This window comes from Sinocyclocheilus grahami, unplaced genomic scaffold (genome assembly GCF_001515645.1).
Source record: "Sinocyclocheilus grahami isolate Dianchi unplaced genomic scaffold, SAMN03320097.WGS_v1.1 scaffold289.1, whole genome shotgun sequence".
NCBI classification, from domain to species: Eukaryota; Metazoa; Chordata; class Actinopteri; order Cypriniformes; family Cyprinidae; genus Sinocyclocheilus; species Sinocyclocheilus grahami.
Genome location: NW_015505468.1, coordinates 1278744 through 1289967, shown reverse-complemented (window position 1 = coordinate 1289967; position 11224 = coordinate 1278744). Strand labels below are relative to the sequence as shown.

At 37.3% G+C, this 11224-nt stretch overlaps 1 protein-coding gene across 1 annotated transcript in view; it reads left to right on the top strand.

The window, feature by feature from the left end:
* The first annotated feature begins 568 nt into the window (after positions 1 to 568).
* Positions 569 to 11224, top strand: part of LOC107600675 (fidgetin) — a 73113-nt gene continuing 62457 nt past the window's right edge. Inside the window, exon 1 of the mRNA XM_016292633.1 lies at positions 569 to 744. The gene's annotated coding sequence lies outside the window, so the exon portion shown is untranslated. The remainder of the gene's footprint in view (positions 745 to 11224) is intronic.

Here is an 11224-nt window from a genome sequence, read left to right as displayed (position 1 = left end):
ATATATATATATATATATATATATATATATATATATATATATATATATATATATATATATATATATATATATAGTGATTACAACAAATTGTCACAATAGTCAATTTTTTAGCAAGAAACATGAAATACCGTAGCGCGTTGCGGTGCAACAGAAATATCGCTACAATAGCGATATGCAAATATTTACATTTATTTCTATAATTATTAGCCAACCCTGGCAGATTTCTTTTATTTATGTTAATGTAGTTCTGAATACACTTTGACTTTGATCTGTCTGTTTTACTTTACCGCAATTCAGTTCAAATAATTATGTATGTGCATGCTCAACAATTTTTCTCGCTTACTATAACGTGTATTTTACAGTGTAACAATAATATTGCATATTATTTTATCTCGTGTGCCATTTGGAAATCGTTTATAGAGACAAAAACATCCCGTAAATGAATAATTCCTGTCAGAAGTGTAAGTGTGACAAGACACCCTGTGTTTAAGCAAATTCAACCGAGCGCGCTGCGTTGCTTTGAATTTGGCTCTCCAACAGCGCGCATGCGCAATCTGCGGCACGCTGTGCTTCTCTAGAGCAGCTGTTTGGGGTTTGAAATTCCAACATGGCAGAGGCAGTGGTCAGTCTTCCCCACACTAACTTGGAATGGTTTCAAGTCGCTTAACCCGCGCAAGCATTCATCAGCGAGCCCGTCGGATCGATGCCGCTCTAACCCGAGAGGTTATCCTGTCATACTAACAGGTAAGAGTTAACCCGGCTATTTCCACCGAGATTAGAAATTGAACTGGACTACAGGAGAGGAGCGCCTGCCTTTATCGCAACGCATGTCCAGTCCATGCATCACCAGGCTGAAATGAAGCGCTCGCGCTGGCCGCATCTTAAACGCACGCACTGTGTTTCCATAAGAGCTGCGCGTGCAGCGGGATGTTAACGCTCGCGCGGATGAAGTTGGTCAGTAATAGTTGAATATGATTAATTATGTCAGTGTTCGATTTTGCATTGGAAAGTGAGAGTGGGTGGGGTTGAAATTCTTACAAAGTAACTTTCTGCAGCACAGGAACCGCATTATACACGATTATCGTCTGGAAAAGTTTTTGTTTTTTTGCAGCTTTTCTTTTTCGCATGTCATGCATCTTTTGAATACTTGACTTTTCGGCATTCGGAAATGTGTTTTTGAAGTAAATGGACATGCCATGCATGTCTCCATGTGGAGAATCTCGTTTCTTTGAAACCCATGTTTTACTCCGCCTGGGAGAAAAACTGACATGAGCTCGCTGTCGTGGTCATGTGCCCCCCCCTCTTCCCATCGCTCCCTCTCTCTCCTCCTCTCTCTCTCCTCCACCTCCTCTCACGTGTTGTCCAAGAGCTTTTGTCGGTTTTGCCTTCTTAATTATATGCATGTAGGTTAAATGAGTACCTGACGAAAGGCCCCTGGTTTTCACAGTGTAAGTCGATAGCTGAGAGGAACCTTTGGAATTCACGTTTTCCTTTCTCCTGTTTTCTCCTCCGAGAAGATGATCACTAGCTCCAGTGTGCATGGTATGTTGATTTATTGTTTATATTTTGCCATACACTCTTTACAAAGTGTGCGTGTACATGCATGATGTGCTTTGTTTTAGTCATGCGATGCGTACTAGACTTTGAACAGGGGCAATATTCATGTAACCTGTTAGATTGTATGTCCATAATAATGCATTTTATGCAATTTCACTCGCATAAAGCACACGCACATGTATATATCTTGATTTAACTGATGCGCTTTTGAATAAAAGTTGCGTAAATTGGCATATAGACACGGTAATTATAAGTGTCCGATGTGTTTACATCAGTCGCAGATATCTGTCAGAACTAAGATAACACTATTTCTGCTGTCAAAATGATGATTAGCGACGAGAAGTGAACTTACTCTTCAATTAAACGCGAGGGATTTAAACATTTATTATAATTTAGGTATTTAAAGATAAAAAAGTATCATTAATGTTCACTATAGTATTTGAATGTATCGTCTTATGTCATAAACGAGCCCTTTTGCTGACCAAAATTTATGTTTTATATATTAAATTTTTCTAGGCTGTAGTTGTTTTGGCTTGAATTTGTATCTAAACGTAATTAGATTTAGATAAAAATCCGTTAGATTTGAGTTTATTAGCAGTTTATGGAGTTGTATTTGCATAATTGTATTTACATAAAACTTCAGTCTGGAGTGATTTACATTCACATTATTCAAAATCTCTGTTTTCAATACACCCAAAATCTTTCTCAAACAGCTTACAAATGTACAAAACCTGTTTTTTTTAAGTCAATTATGTTATTTAATAGACTAAATCAATCTGAATACACTCAGTTTAAAGTCATTTTAAGGGTAAGATTAGCTCCCTGTACATATTCACTATTTAGTATCAAATACTAAGCGGGCATAGAGAGCAGATGGAATGACTGTATGTGGACGCATACATTTTTCAGCCTTAATATTGGGCTTCATCCATCAGGGGGGTTGTATATTACTACATTTTATGTAGTTCTTGAGCACATATTTGCATGCATTTTTGATGTGTGCCCAGCATTATGCACATTTTGCTATTTTTCTATACACGTTCTTTCTTCTGCATACTTGTGGATTTTTCTGCACCGGCTCTTAGTTCTGTGGATGTTGTCAGACTTGAAACTTGAGGTCAGGTATTGATTTGTTGAAGGTTATGCTACCGTCATCGCCAACTTGTAGTGCTTTTTTAAGGCAATTGCATGTTGATTTGTTTGAAATGTATTACATTTTCATATTCAAACCTTTGCTTCTCCCTCTCAACCAACTAACTAAAAAACAAAAAAGCAAAGCCCCATCTCTCATCCATTTTTCATTTATAATGTTATAATGTTCTGAAAACCCCTTGCATTTGCGTTTTGTTATTTAAAAACACAATCAAAATTGCCTGGCGAAGACTGAAGTGTGTTTTCCAAGCCTCTTCGACTCTATCAATAGAAAAATGCACTACATGTTGAGTGATTTCATTACTGTAGAGTGTTTTTTGTGATGTGTTTTAATCAAAGTGGACATTGACCATGTGTTTTTGAGGTTTAATAAGTCATTAGATGTGTAATGCACTACAGTTAGCAGAGGTATATTAACACAACAGGCATTGGTGACCTGAGTTAGCTTTGCAGATATGAGTTTGAGGTGTAAATGTTATTAATAATTATTACTAAGCTTTTAATATGATACTATTTTGACAAAGGGATGTGCTCGGAGTGATTCCTTGTGGATGCAGCGAGTGGTTGATGTGTGAAAGTGCTGTCGTCGTTAACTCAGTCCCGATTTAACCCCAGGCTGGGCTTTATGAGCATGTTAAACGACACAACAGCTTCACACACTCCTGATTGCATGGCACGTCAGTTGGCGTGAGCCCGCATGTGTGTATGTGTAGCTGCGTGTGTGAGTCCGCAGGGTTGACATGAAACCTCATGTTGAGTTTTTTGGTGTGCGTGATGACAGATGCTGACCCCTCCCCTTTTCAGCACCCTCTTTGCTTGATGTATCTGGTGTTGACATTCTAGCACAGGGCTACAGGCGGATCGCTATATACACAGACCTATGGAAGACGCTCAGAATCGCACGGCTGATGAGGCAATTAGCAGATGTGTGCATGCAATTAGGTTGAGGCTTACGTTTGGGCAATATTTTGACAAGATGCAAACATATAGTTGTAATGTTAGCTTTAATGTTCATTAGTTTGTATTCTTGTAACATTTGAATGAACTATTATTTGTATTTAGCTGCATGCATCATGCAGTTAATTGGCTTTAACACATTATTTTTTGGCAATTTTTGCACAAATGTGTTGAATACAGTAAAAACATATTTAGAATTAGACAGTATACTGTGGAGTTTCAACGGTGTCATGCAGTGAAAATGCGTCTAAAATTATGTCGAGCCTTTTTGTCTAATTATTCTGTGATTTATTTATTTTTTTACAATTTTTTATTTTTAGTCATGCATTACATCATCTCATTATTTGAGTTTTTGTACTTTAAAAAGTAATTTGCAAATATTTTGCAGCATTTTACACCGCATCATCTAAGATGTAAATGCATGTAAACACTCAGATAGATAGATAAAATAGCTTTTCATTAGAAAAAATAGTTTATTGTGCAGTGTTAAGTGGCATGCAATGAAAATGCATCTAAAAAACTTGTTCAATGATTTTTTAATAATCTCATTATTTCAGAGTTTTTTGTACTTTAAAATTAATTTGTTTTAGTGAAGGCAACTATTTTGCAGCCTTGTATTAACTGCATATAAAATATATGCATCCAAAATCATAGGTCTGTTTATATGTTTTGTAATATGCAATAGCTTTAATGCACATTAATCAAACTTGCATTCAGTTGGAACTAGTCCGAATTTTTTATTTATTTATTAATTTTTTTGACTTGCTTGTTGGTCTGATCTGATGTATTAATATTGGCAACAGTAAACAGCATCATTATTAATCAAGCCAGATGCTGACTTGACCAGTCATATCTTTTGTAAATATAATATTTTTCAATATGCAGATTTCACTTTCCTTTTGTTCAGCTGGGGTTACAAATTGCTCTTTTACATATTCATGTGTGGCCATTAACGTTTGGAGGGTGTGTGTGAAATGCACTGTAGTTTTTAAATAGACCATCAGTCATGTACACTGTGAAAAGGATTTGACAAATAAGCTAAAATATTTGATCTGGATTTATTCAGGCCAATTACTCTATATTATTTAATAAGCCTAAATCAAGCTGGTTAGTCTAGCAAAATAAAAAAGCAGAATAGTGAATTGCATGTATTCACATTGAGTTGTTCTGATCCATATTTGACATGCTGAGCTTTTCGAAGCAAATGCATCAGACTTGGATTGTGAGCTATTACTCATCATGGCATGATATGGAGAATATACTTGTGTGTGTATATATATATATATATATATATATATATATATATATATATATATATATTTCATTTTTTTTCTCCTCCTTGTGCTTGTATAAGAACAAAGCTCCCCATGAAATGTTCCTGAAAGGCGATATATGGCCAAAAACTTATATCATGGTATGAATAATTTTAGATCACAGTAACTGTGATATATCACAATATAGTAATTTTTGCTTGAAATGCTAAAAAAAAAAATATATATATATATATGAAATAGCCATGTGGTAATGCATATGTTTGGATCATCTATTGAATGAAACGAAACTTACAAACAAAACTTTTTTTATTTAGAAGTTCATGGACACAAAATATAAAAATAATGATAAATTTGGCAATAGTGCAAAAATGCATGTCACACTTGAATGCGAAACTAAAATATTTAAAACTCTAAGTTCTAATTGGATGAGCCACAATATATATATATATATATATATATATATAAAAACCAATTTAAACTGAAAAAAAATAGTGTAGGATTTTCAGAAATTACTAGTAACCTTCACACATAATTGCGAAGAAATGCCATTGAATTAAACATAAAATTATGAAGCAAAAACACTGAATTTACAGCAAGAAGGTTTGTTTTGGCTTTGAAAACTCACTTTTTATAATGTACACAAACCTGTGGCACACATCAGTAAAAGCGCTAAGCTCCGCTGCACATTGTATATTTTCGCATTGTAATTTTTCTTTGTGTAAATACTGTATAATAGTCAATATATACACTGCAATATAGCAAAGTCTCTAGCATCACACTGCCCGGTATTTGAGATTTCGAAGCCCAGCGTTAGCAGAAGACGATGCTGTCGGTGCGTTAGACGTGTAAGTGGCCCGGGCCTCCTGGGATTGTTTGTATAAATGAGAATGACAGGTTTTATCTCAATCTAATGGTGACAATTAAAGGGAACCTTCAGACTAACTCGGCTCGCTGGCGGATGAGCACCTTGGGGGATCTCGGGGGCCGTTTCAAATTGATGAAACACTCATCCGTACAGACGGATACATTTGTCAGTCTGTGTAACAAATCTTATTCGGTACCCCCTGTCTCCGTTTCAGACAAAAGCCCGGCTCAAATGAAATCAGTTGCGGCTTGTCATCTTTAAGCAAATATGTTAAGCGTCATCTCACGCGCTTTTCATCCGAACGCAGAGGAGGACCCCAAGGGAGACGGATGCGTGCAAAACGCAACAAATTTCATTTCCACGCAGGGATCTATCTCTCGCCGGCTCTCTCTCGTGGCAGCTGGCTGTGTTATCTTCGTATGATTCGCTGTGCGCTGACAATTCTTTCACTGATCTAAGTTAGAGTGCATTTGGAAGTGGTTGCAGCTGTCTGTTGCTATACTGAGAGATGTGTTTGCTCTACTGCAAAGATGAAGGACCATGAATCCTTGACATCCCCCCCCCTCCCGCTCTTCTCCACCGGCTCATTTAGACACTTTCTGTCTGTCGGCTTCTCTCTCTACCTCCCTGGCGGTGACTGACAGCATACGGGATGTATGTTTTTTAAAATGCACATATGCTGTAGGCCTTCTCAGATTCGCTCTGAAATTATCCTCCAGAGTCGTGCCTGGAGAAAGCATGCATACATGCATTATTCCTTAAACGTACGGAATTGCATTTTCCTTTTGTTTGCTTATGTTACTTCATTATTAAATGCTCGTTGTACTTCATGGATTCGTAAAGATGATTGCATCGATCGTGGCTAGGATTCTCTCTGTTGTGCACTGTAGCGTAAATCAAAAATGTCATGCTTGTAAATGTTGAGATACCGGACAAAAAGACTGTCAGATGATGTAAAAGATGTGGCGGTTCATCATAAACCTGAATGGAGGTGAAGTGCCCTCATCTCTAACGAGTTTATCGGCCTCTCCATGAGGTGAATCTACAAATGAGGACTTGAACGCGCCACACGTATTGATTTGCAGAATGCTTGATTTGATTCATTTAGCGCGCCGTGGGTTATTTTTAGTCGATAATCGTGTAAGAAAAGACACTGAAAGGTGTTTGTCTCGATGTCTTTCCTCTTTCGTCGGGGTCACGCTTACTGGCTCCATGTAAATTTGGTGTTTTTAACATTTGTCAGGATGGTTTGATCTGTACTTAGCCGGCGATGTGATCTGATCAAGGGAGCGTCGCCGCGGAACCGTGATTGACAGTCAGCAGTGAGGACGCCAGTGGACTCCTGTTCATTATGATACATCGGCAGCCATCGCACACACACACTCTCTCTCTCTCTTGCTTTCTCTCTCTCGCTCGCTCGCTCGGCATAATAACAACCAAAACAAAATCCCATTCTGTTGACAGTTAGCTCTGTTTTAAAAGGTTTCATTCTGTAAGGATGGATGATAACACAGTGTTTTGTTAGAACATCATTGCTTTTGTTCAAAGCAGCAATTGATTTGGGGGAGAAATGCATGATTGCATGAATGATTTCTCTGTTTGTAGAGTTCAGGTTAGACTGTTATAGCGAAAAATATCTGAAAATATTACCCTGATTATATTTGATATCTTAATATGTATGCATTTGCCCTGAAATGACTTGGAAGTGTGATTTATTTAATTTTAGGTTATCAAGATTTTCCACAGAAGATCAAACAAAACATTTTAATGTATTAAAAATGCCACAAGACTTCTGTAAACTTTAAGCATTGTCACACATAAATTGTTGAATCAGATTTTGAATAAATTCTTTAAAACGGACAGTTTGAACTGGTTAGGGTTGCAAAAAGGTGGAAAATTTCCAGTCAATTTCGGAAACATTCCAGACATTTTTGGAAACTTTCCAGGAAAGTTGAATTTCCACCCCTTTGCAACCCTACTGATTCAGTGAACTGCTTTTAAATGTTTTATGTCTGAAGTAAAATACAGTACATCTAGTTAAAATAATCAGTGTTTTCCTTACTGTTTTGATAAATGAACAATAAGGATGATAGTTACTTTCATTTATATGCACTAATATAGCATTCCATAATCAGAAACTGCAGTTTACTTACATTTATCATATTTTTATCTTTTGTTTTTACGAAATATTTTAATGCATGAAAAACACTTCTGTAAACGGTGACGTTGCAAATGAATTGTTGAATCAGACTTCATTTCAGTCAGTTCATTGAAACAGACAGTTTGGACTGATTCACTGAAATGATTTAAAATGTTTTATGCCAGAAGTAAAATACAGTAGATCTAGTTAAAATAACCAGTGTTTTCCTTACTGTTTTTTTTAACTGAATGAACACTAAGAAGGATTATAGTTAATTGTTGAATCAGTTTGAATCAGTTCACTGAAACAGAAAGTTTGATCTGGTTCACTGAAATGAAGCAAACAAACCAGCTCTAATGCTATATAATATGAGACAAACTATATTAAAATCACTGTAGATATTAATCCACATCATTCAGATACATTTCAGAAAAAACATGCAAATAGCTTCTCTATATTTTGTTTAACCCACCACAGGGCTGAGGAAAAAGCAAAAGCTATTTTCGTGTTTCTCATACAAGTTAATGCAGCGCCCATGTTTCAAACAAACGATGTGAATTATTAGAACGGAACATAAGCGACACTCTCATCCTTTCTTTTTTCTGCCATTTCAAACAATGAGTCGGAGCTTTTGTTTTCACCGTCCCTGGTCACTAAAGCTGTCTGGATACATAAAGCGAAGTGGCAGTGCTCTGCCTGCTGAGGATTGGTTGCGAACACTCAATCCCCTGGTGGAAAAAAACAGTTTTAGCAGCACAACTGTTAATCTAGGCAGCGCGCAGATTCTCCTGCGTTCCCACATTTGCTTGAGTAATTATCATACCCCCAGTGGCAAGGAGAGAGACATCGCCTTAAATCACTGATGTCTTCATTACTCTGTTTACATTTTAATTAGACATACTAAACTTTTTGATTTTTAATGGGCTTTGCAGAACAAGACACGTTCTCTTCTTTAGTCGAAGGAGACGTGCTGAGAGCGAACCTTGCACCTCGCCATGAAAGACAATCTGCACTTTTCTGAATATTTATCATGCGACAATAATTATTTCTGCTCCGACCTTTGATGCAAGACTGTCTGGTTTTGAAGCGCAGCCTACTTTTGATGCATCACAAGTATTGTGAGTTGCATATACCTGCGACATCTTGTTTTGGTATGAATTGGCGGCTGGTTGCGGGATTTGGTGCCAGGAGATGTTTAGGCAATAAAAGCTTGGCCGTTTTAAAGAACGGAGTGTCTATTTACACTAAGTGCAAATAGCCCGCCTTGTTGGCAGAGGCTATTTACACTAACTCCGCCCACCAACATGTGATTCGGCTAGTCAACACTACAAAAGACAGTCGTCAGTTGTCGGCTCCAGTGGTGCAGATGGTAAACCGTGTGTCATAGTCATTTTGTCGCGATCAACCCGGGTTTGAATCTACCTTTTGGCAAACTTTTTTCTCCCTTTTCAAATTTCAAATCACATCAGAAAAGCATTTATTTTTAATGAAAATGAAGGAAATAATTAAAAAGTTGAAAATAAAGTATTGGGTAGGGTTAGGCATGGGCCGGTATGAGATTTTGACGGTACGATAACTAATAAGTAATAAAATATCACGGTTTCACGGTATCACGGTATTGTCGTTACACTTCATTTTAGTTATATAATTAAAATTAATATACATATAATTTCTCTTTTCATATAATTTAGTTATATGATTTCATATACATAATTTGATTTAATAATAACCCAATTTGAAGCAAAAACAGAATGTTATTTTCTGACTAGCTTTGTGAAATTATACTACATGCCTGAACGAAGCAAACAGCAGAAGCTCTGAATGAGATGCAGATTCTCTCTCTGACAGCAGGAGGTGCTTCTGGAACAGCAGATACAGCGTTTCCTTGCTTACCGCTGTAAACAAAGCAGCACTGCGCTGAAACACTGCTTTAATATGAACTATACAGAGACGAGATGAAAAGAAAATACCACGTAATCTTTTCTGAAGACAGTCAGTTCCCCTCAGAAACACATTCATATAAACCCCCAAATCAATATTGAGGATTTTCTTCCAATAGTTTGTGCATCATGAACAGTGAGTGATCTGCCTGCCAATATTTTTCTCTTTGCGTCCGTCTTCATCGTCTCTGGCCTGTGTTAACGGGCGTTTACAGACTTCATATTTTCACATAAATGACATTTTGGAAAATGATTGCATTACAACGGAGTTTGTGCAAGTCCAGAACTGAGACGAGTTGCAATAAGAGAAAAATACGTCCGGTTGCCGATCGCGTAAGTCCCAGGGGAAGCTCCTTAAGTTCGTCCATCCTACACACACGTGACTGACCGCTCGCTCGCACAACGCAGTTTGTGCAAGTCCAGAACTGAGACGAGTTGCAATAAGAGAAAAATACGTCCGGTTGCCGATCGCGTAAGTCCCAGGGGAAGCTCCTTAAGTTCGTCCATGCTACACACACGTGACTGACCGCTCGCTCGCACCAACAGGAGGAGGTCGTGTTACTCTCTACACTGCACTCAACCTGAGGGATTCCTACACTTTCAGTCTTTGAGGAGACATGAAAAACAGCACATACCGCAGGAACGGTATAACTGAAAATATTAGCGTTTTTTTTTTTATTGAAAATTTTCAAATCGCGGTATACCTTGAAACCGGTAATCGGCCCGTGCCTAGTTAGGGTAGGTGTAGTGTGGGCTTTATTATCCCAATAAGGTGGCATCCATTTAATAATTTGAATTCAAATAAAAATTTACACTCAATAAGTTATTATTGCATACTGTTTTATAATGTACTACAAAATACTGAGGTGCAGATAATTGCCACTATTTGCAATAATTAGTATAAATAGCAGAAAATCCTGCTATTTTAACAGTGTAAATAGAATCTATAGCTATTTGCACTTACTGTAAATCACATCTATTGCTAAGAAAATATGCTATTTTCACTTAGTGCAAATAGCCGCTGCCTTTAAAGAAAGGGCCCTTTATTTTCTCAGATGCTTGGTATTCAAAGACCTTACATGCATTTTTGTTGTTGCGATCGGTCTAAATTGTGAATTTAAATAACTGTTAATCACAAAGTCACGGAAAAACTGATGTCACCCGGGCTTAGAATAGCAGGGCATGCAAGAATTGTCCACACTTTCCAACCAACCAAGAAATACGTCCTTTATCATTGACCAACCTTGAGAAATGAGACGAGCAATTTCAGTCCCACTTCAAGACGTTCTGCTGTGTGTTCAGAGAGGATTTCTATGCCTGCTGAAGTGTCTGTAAATGC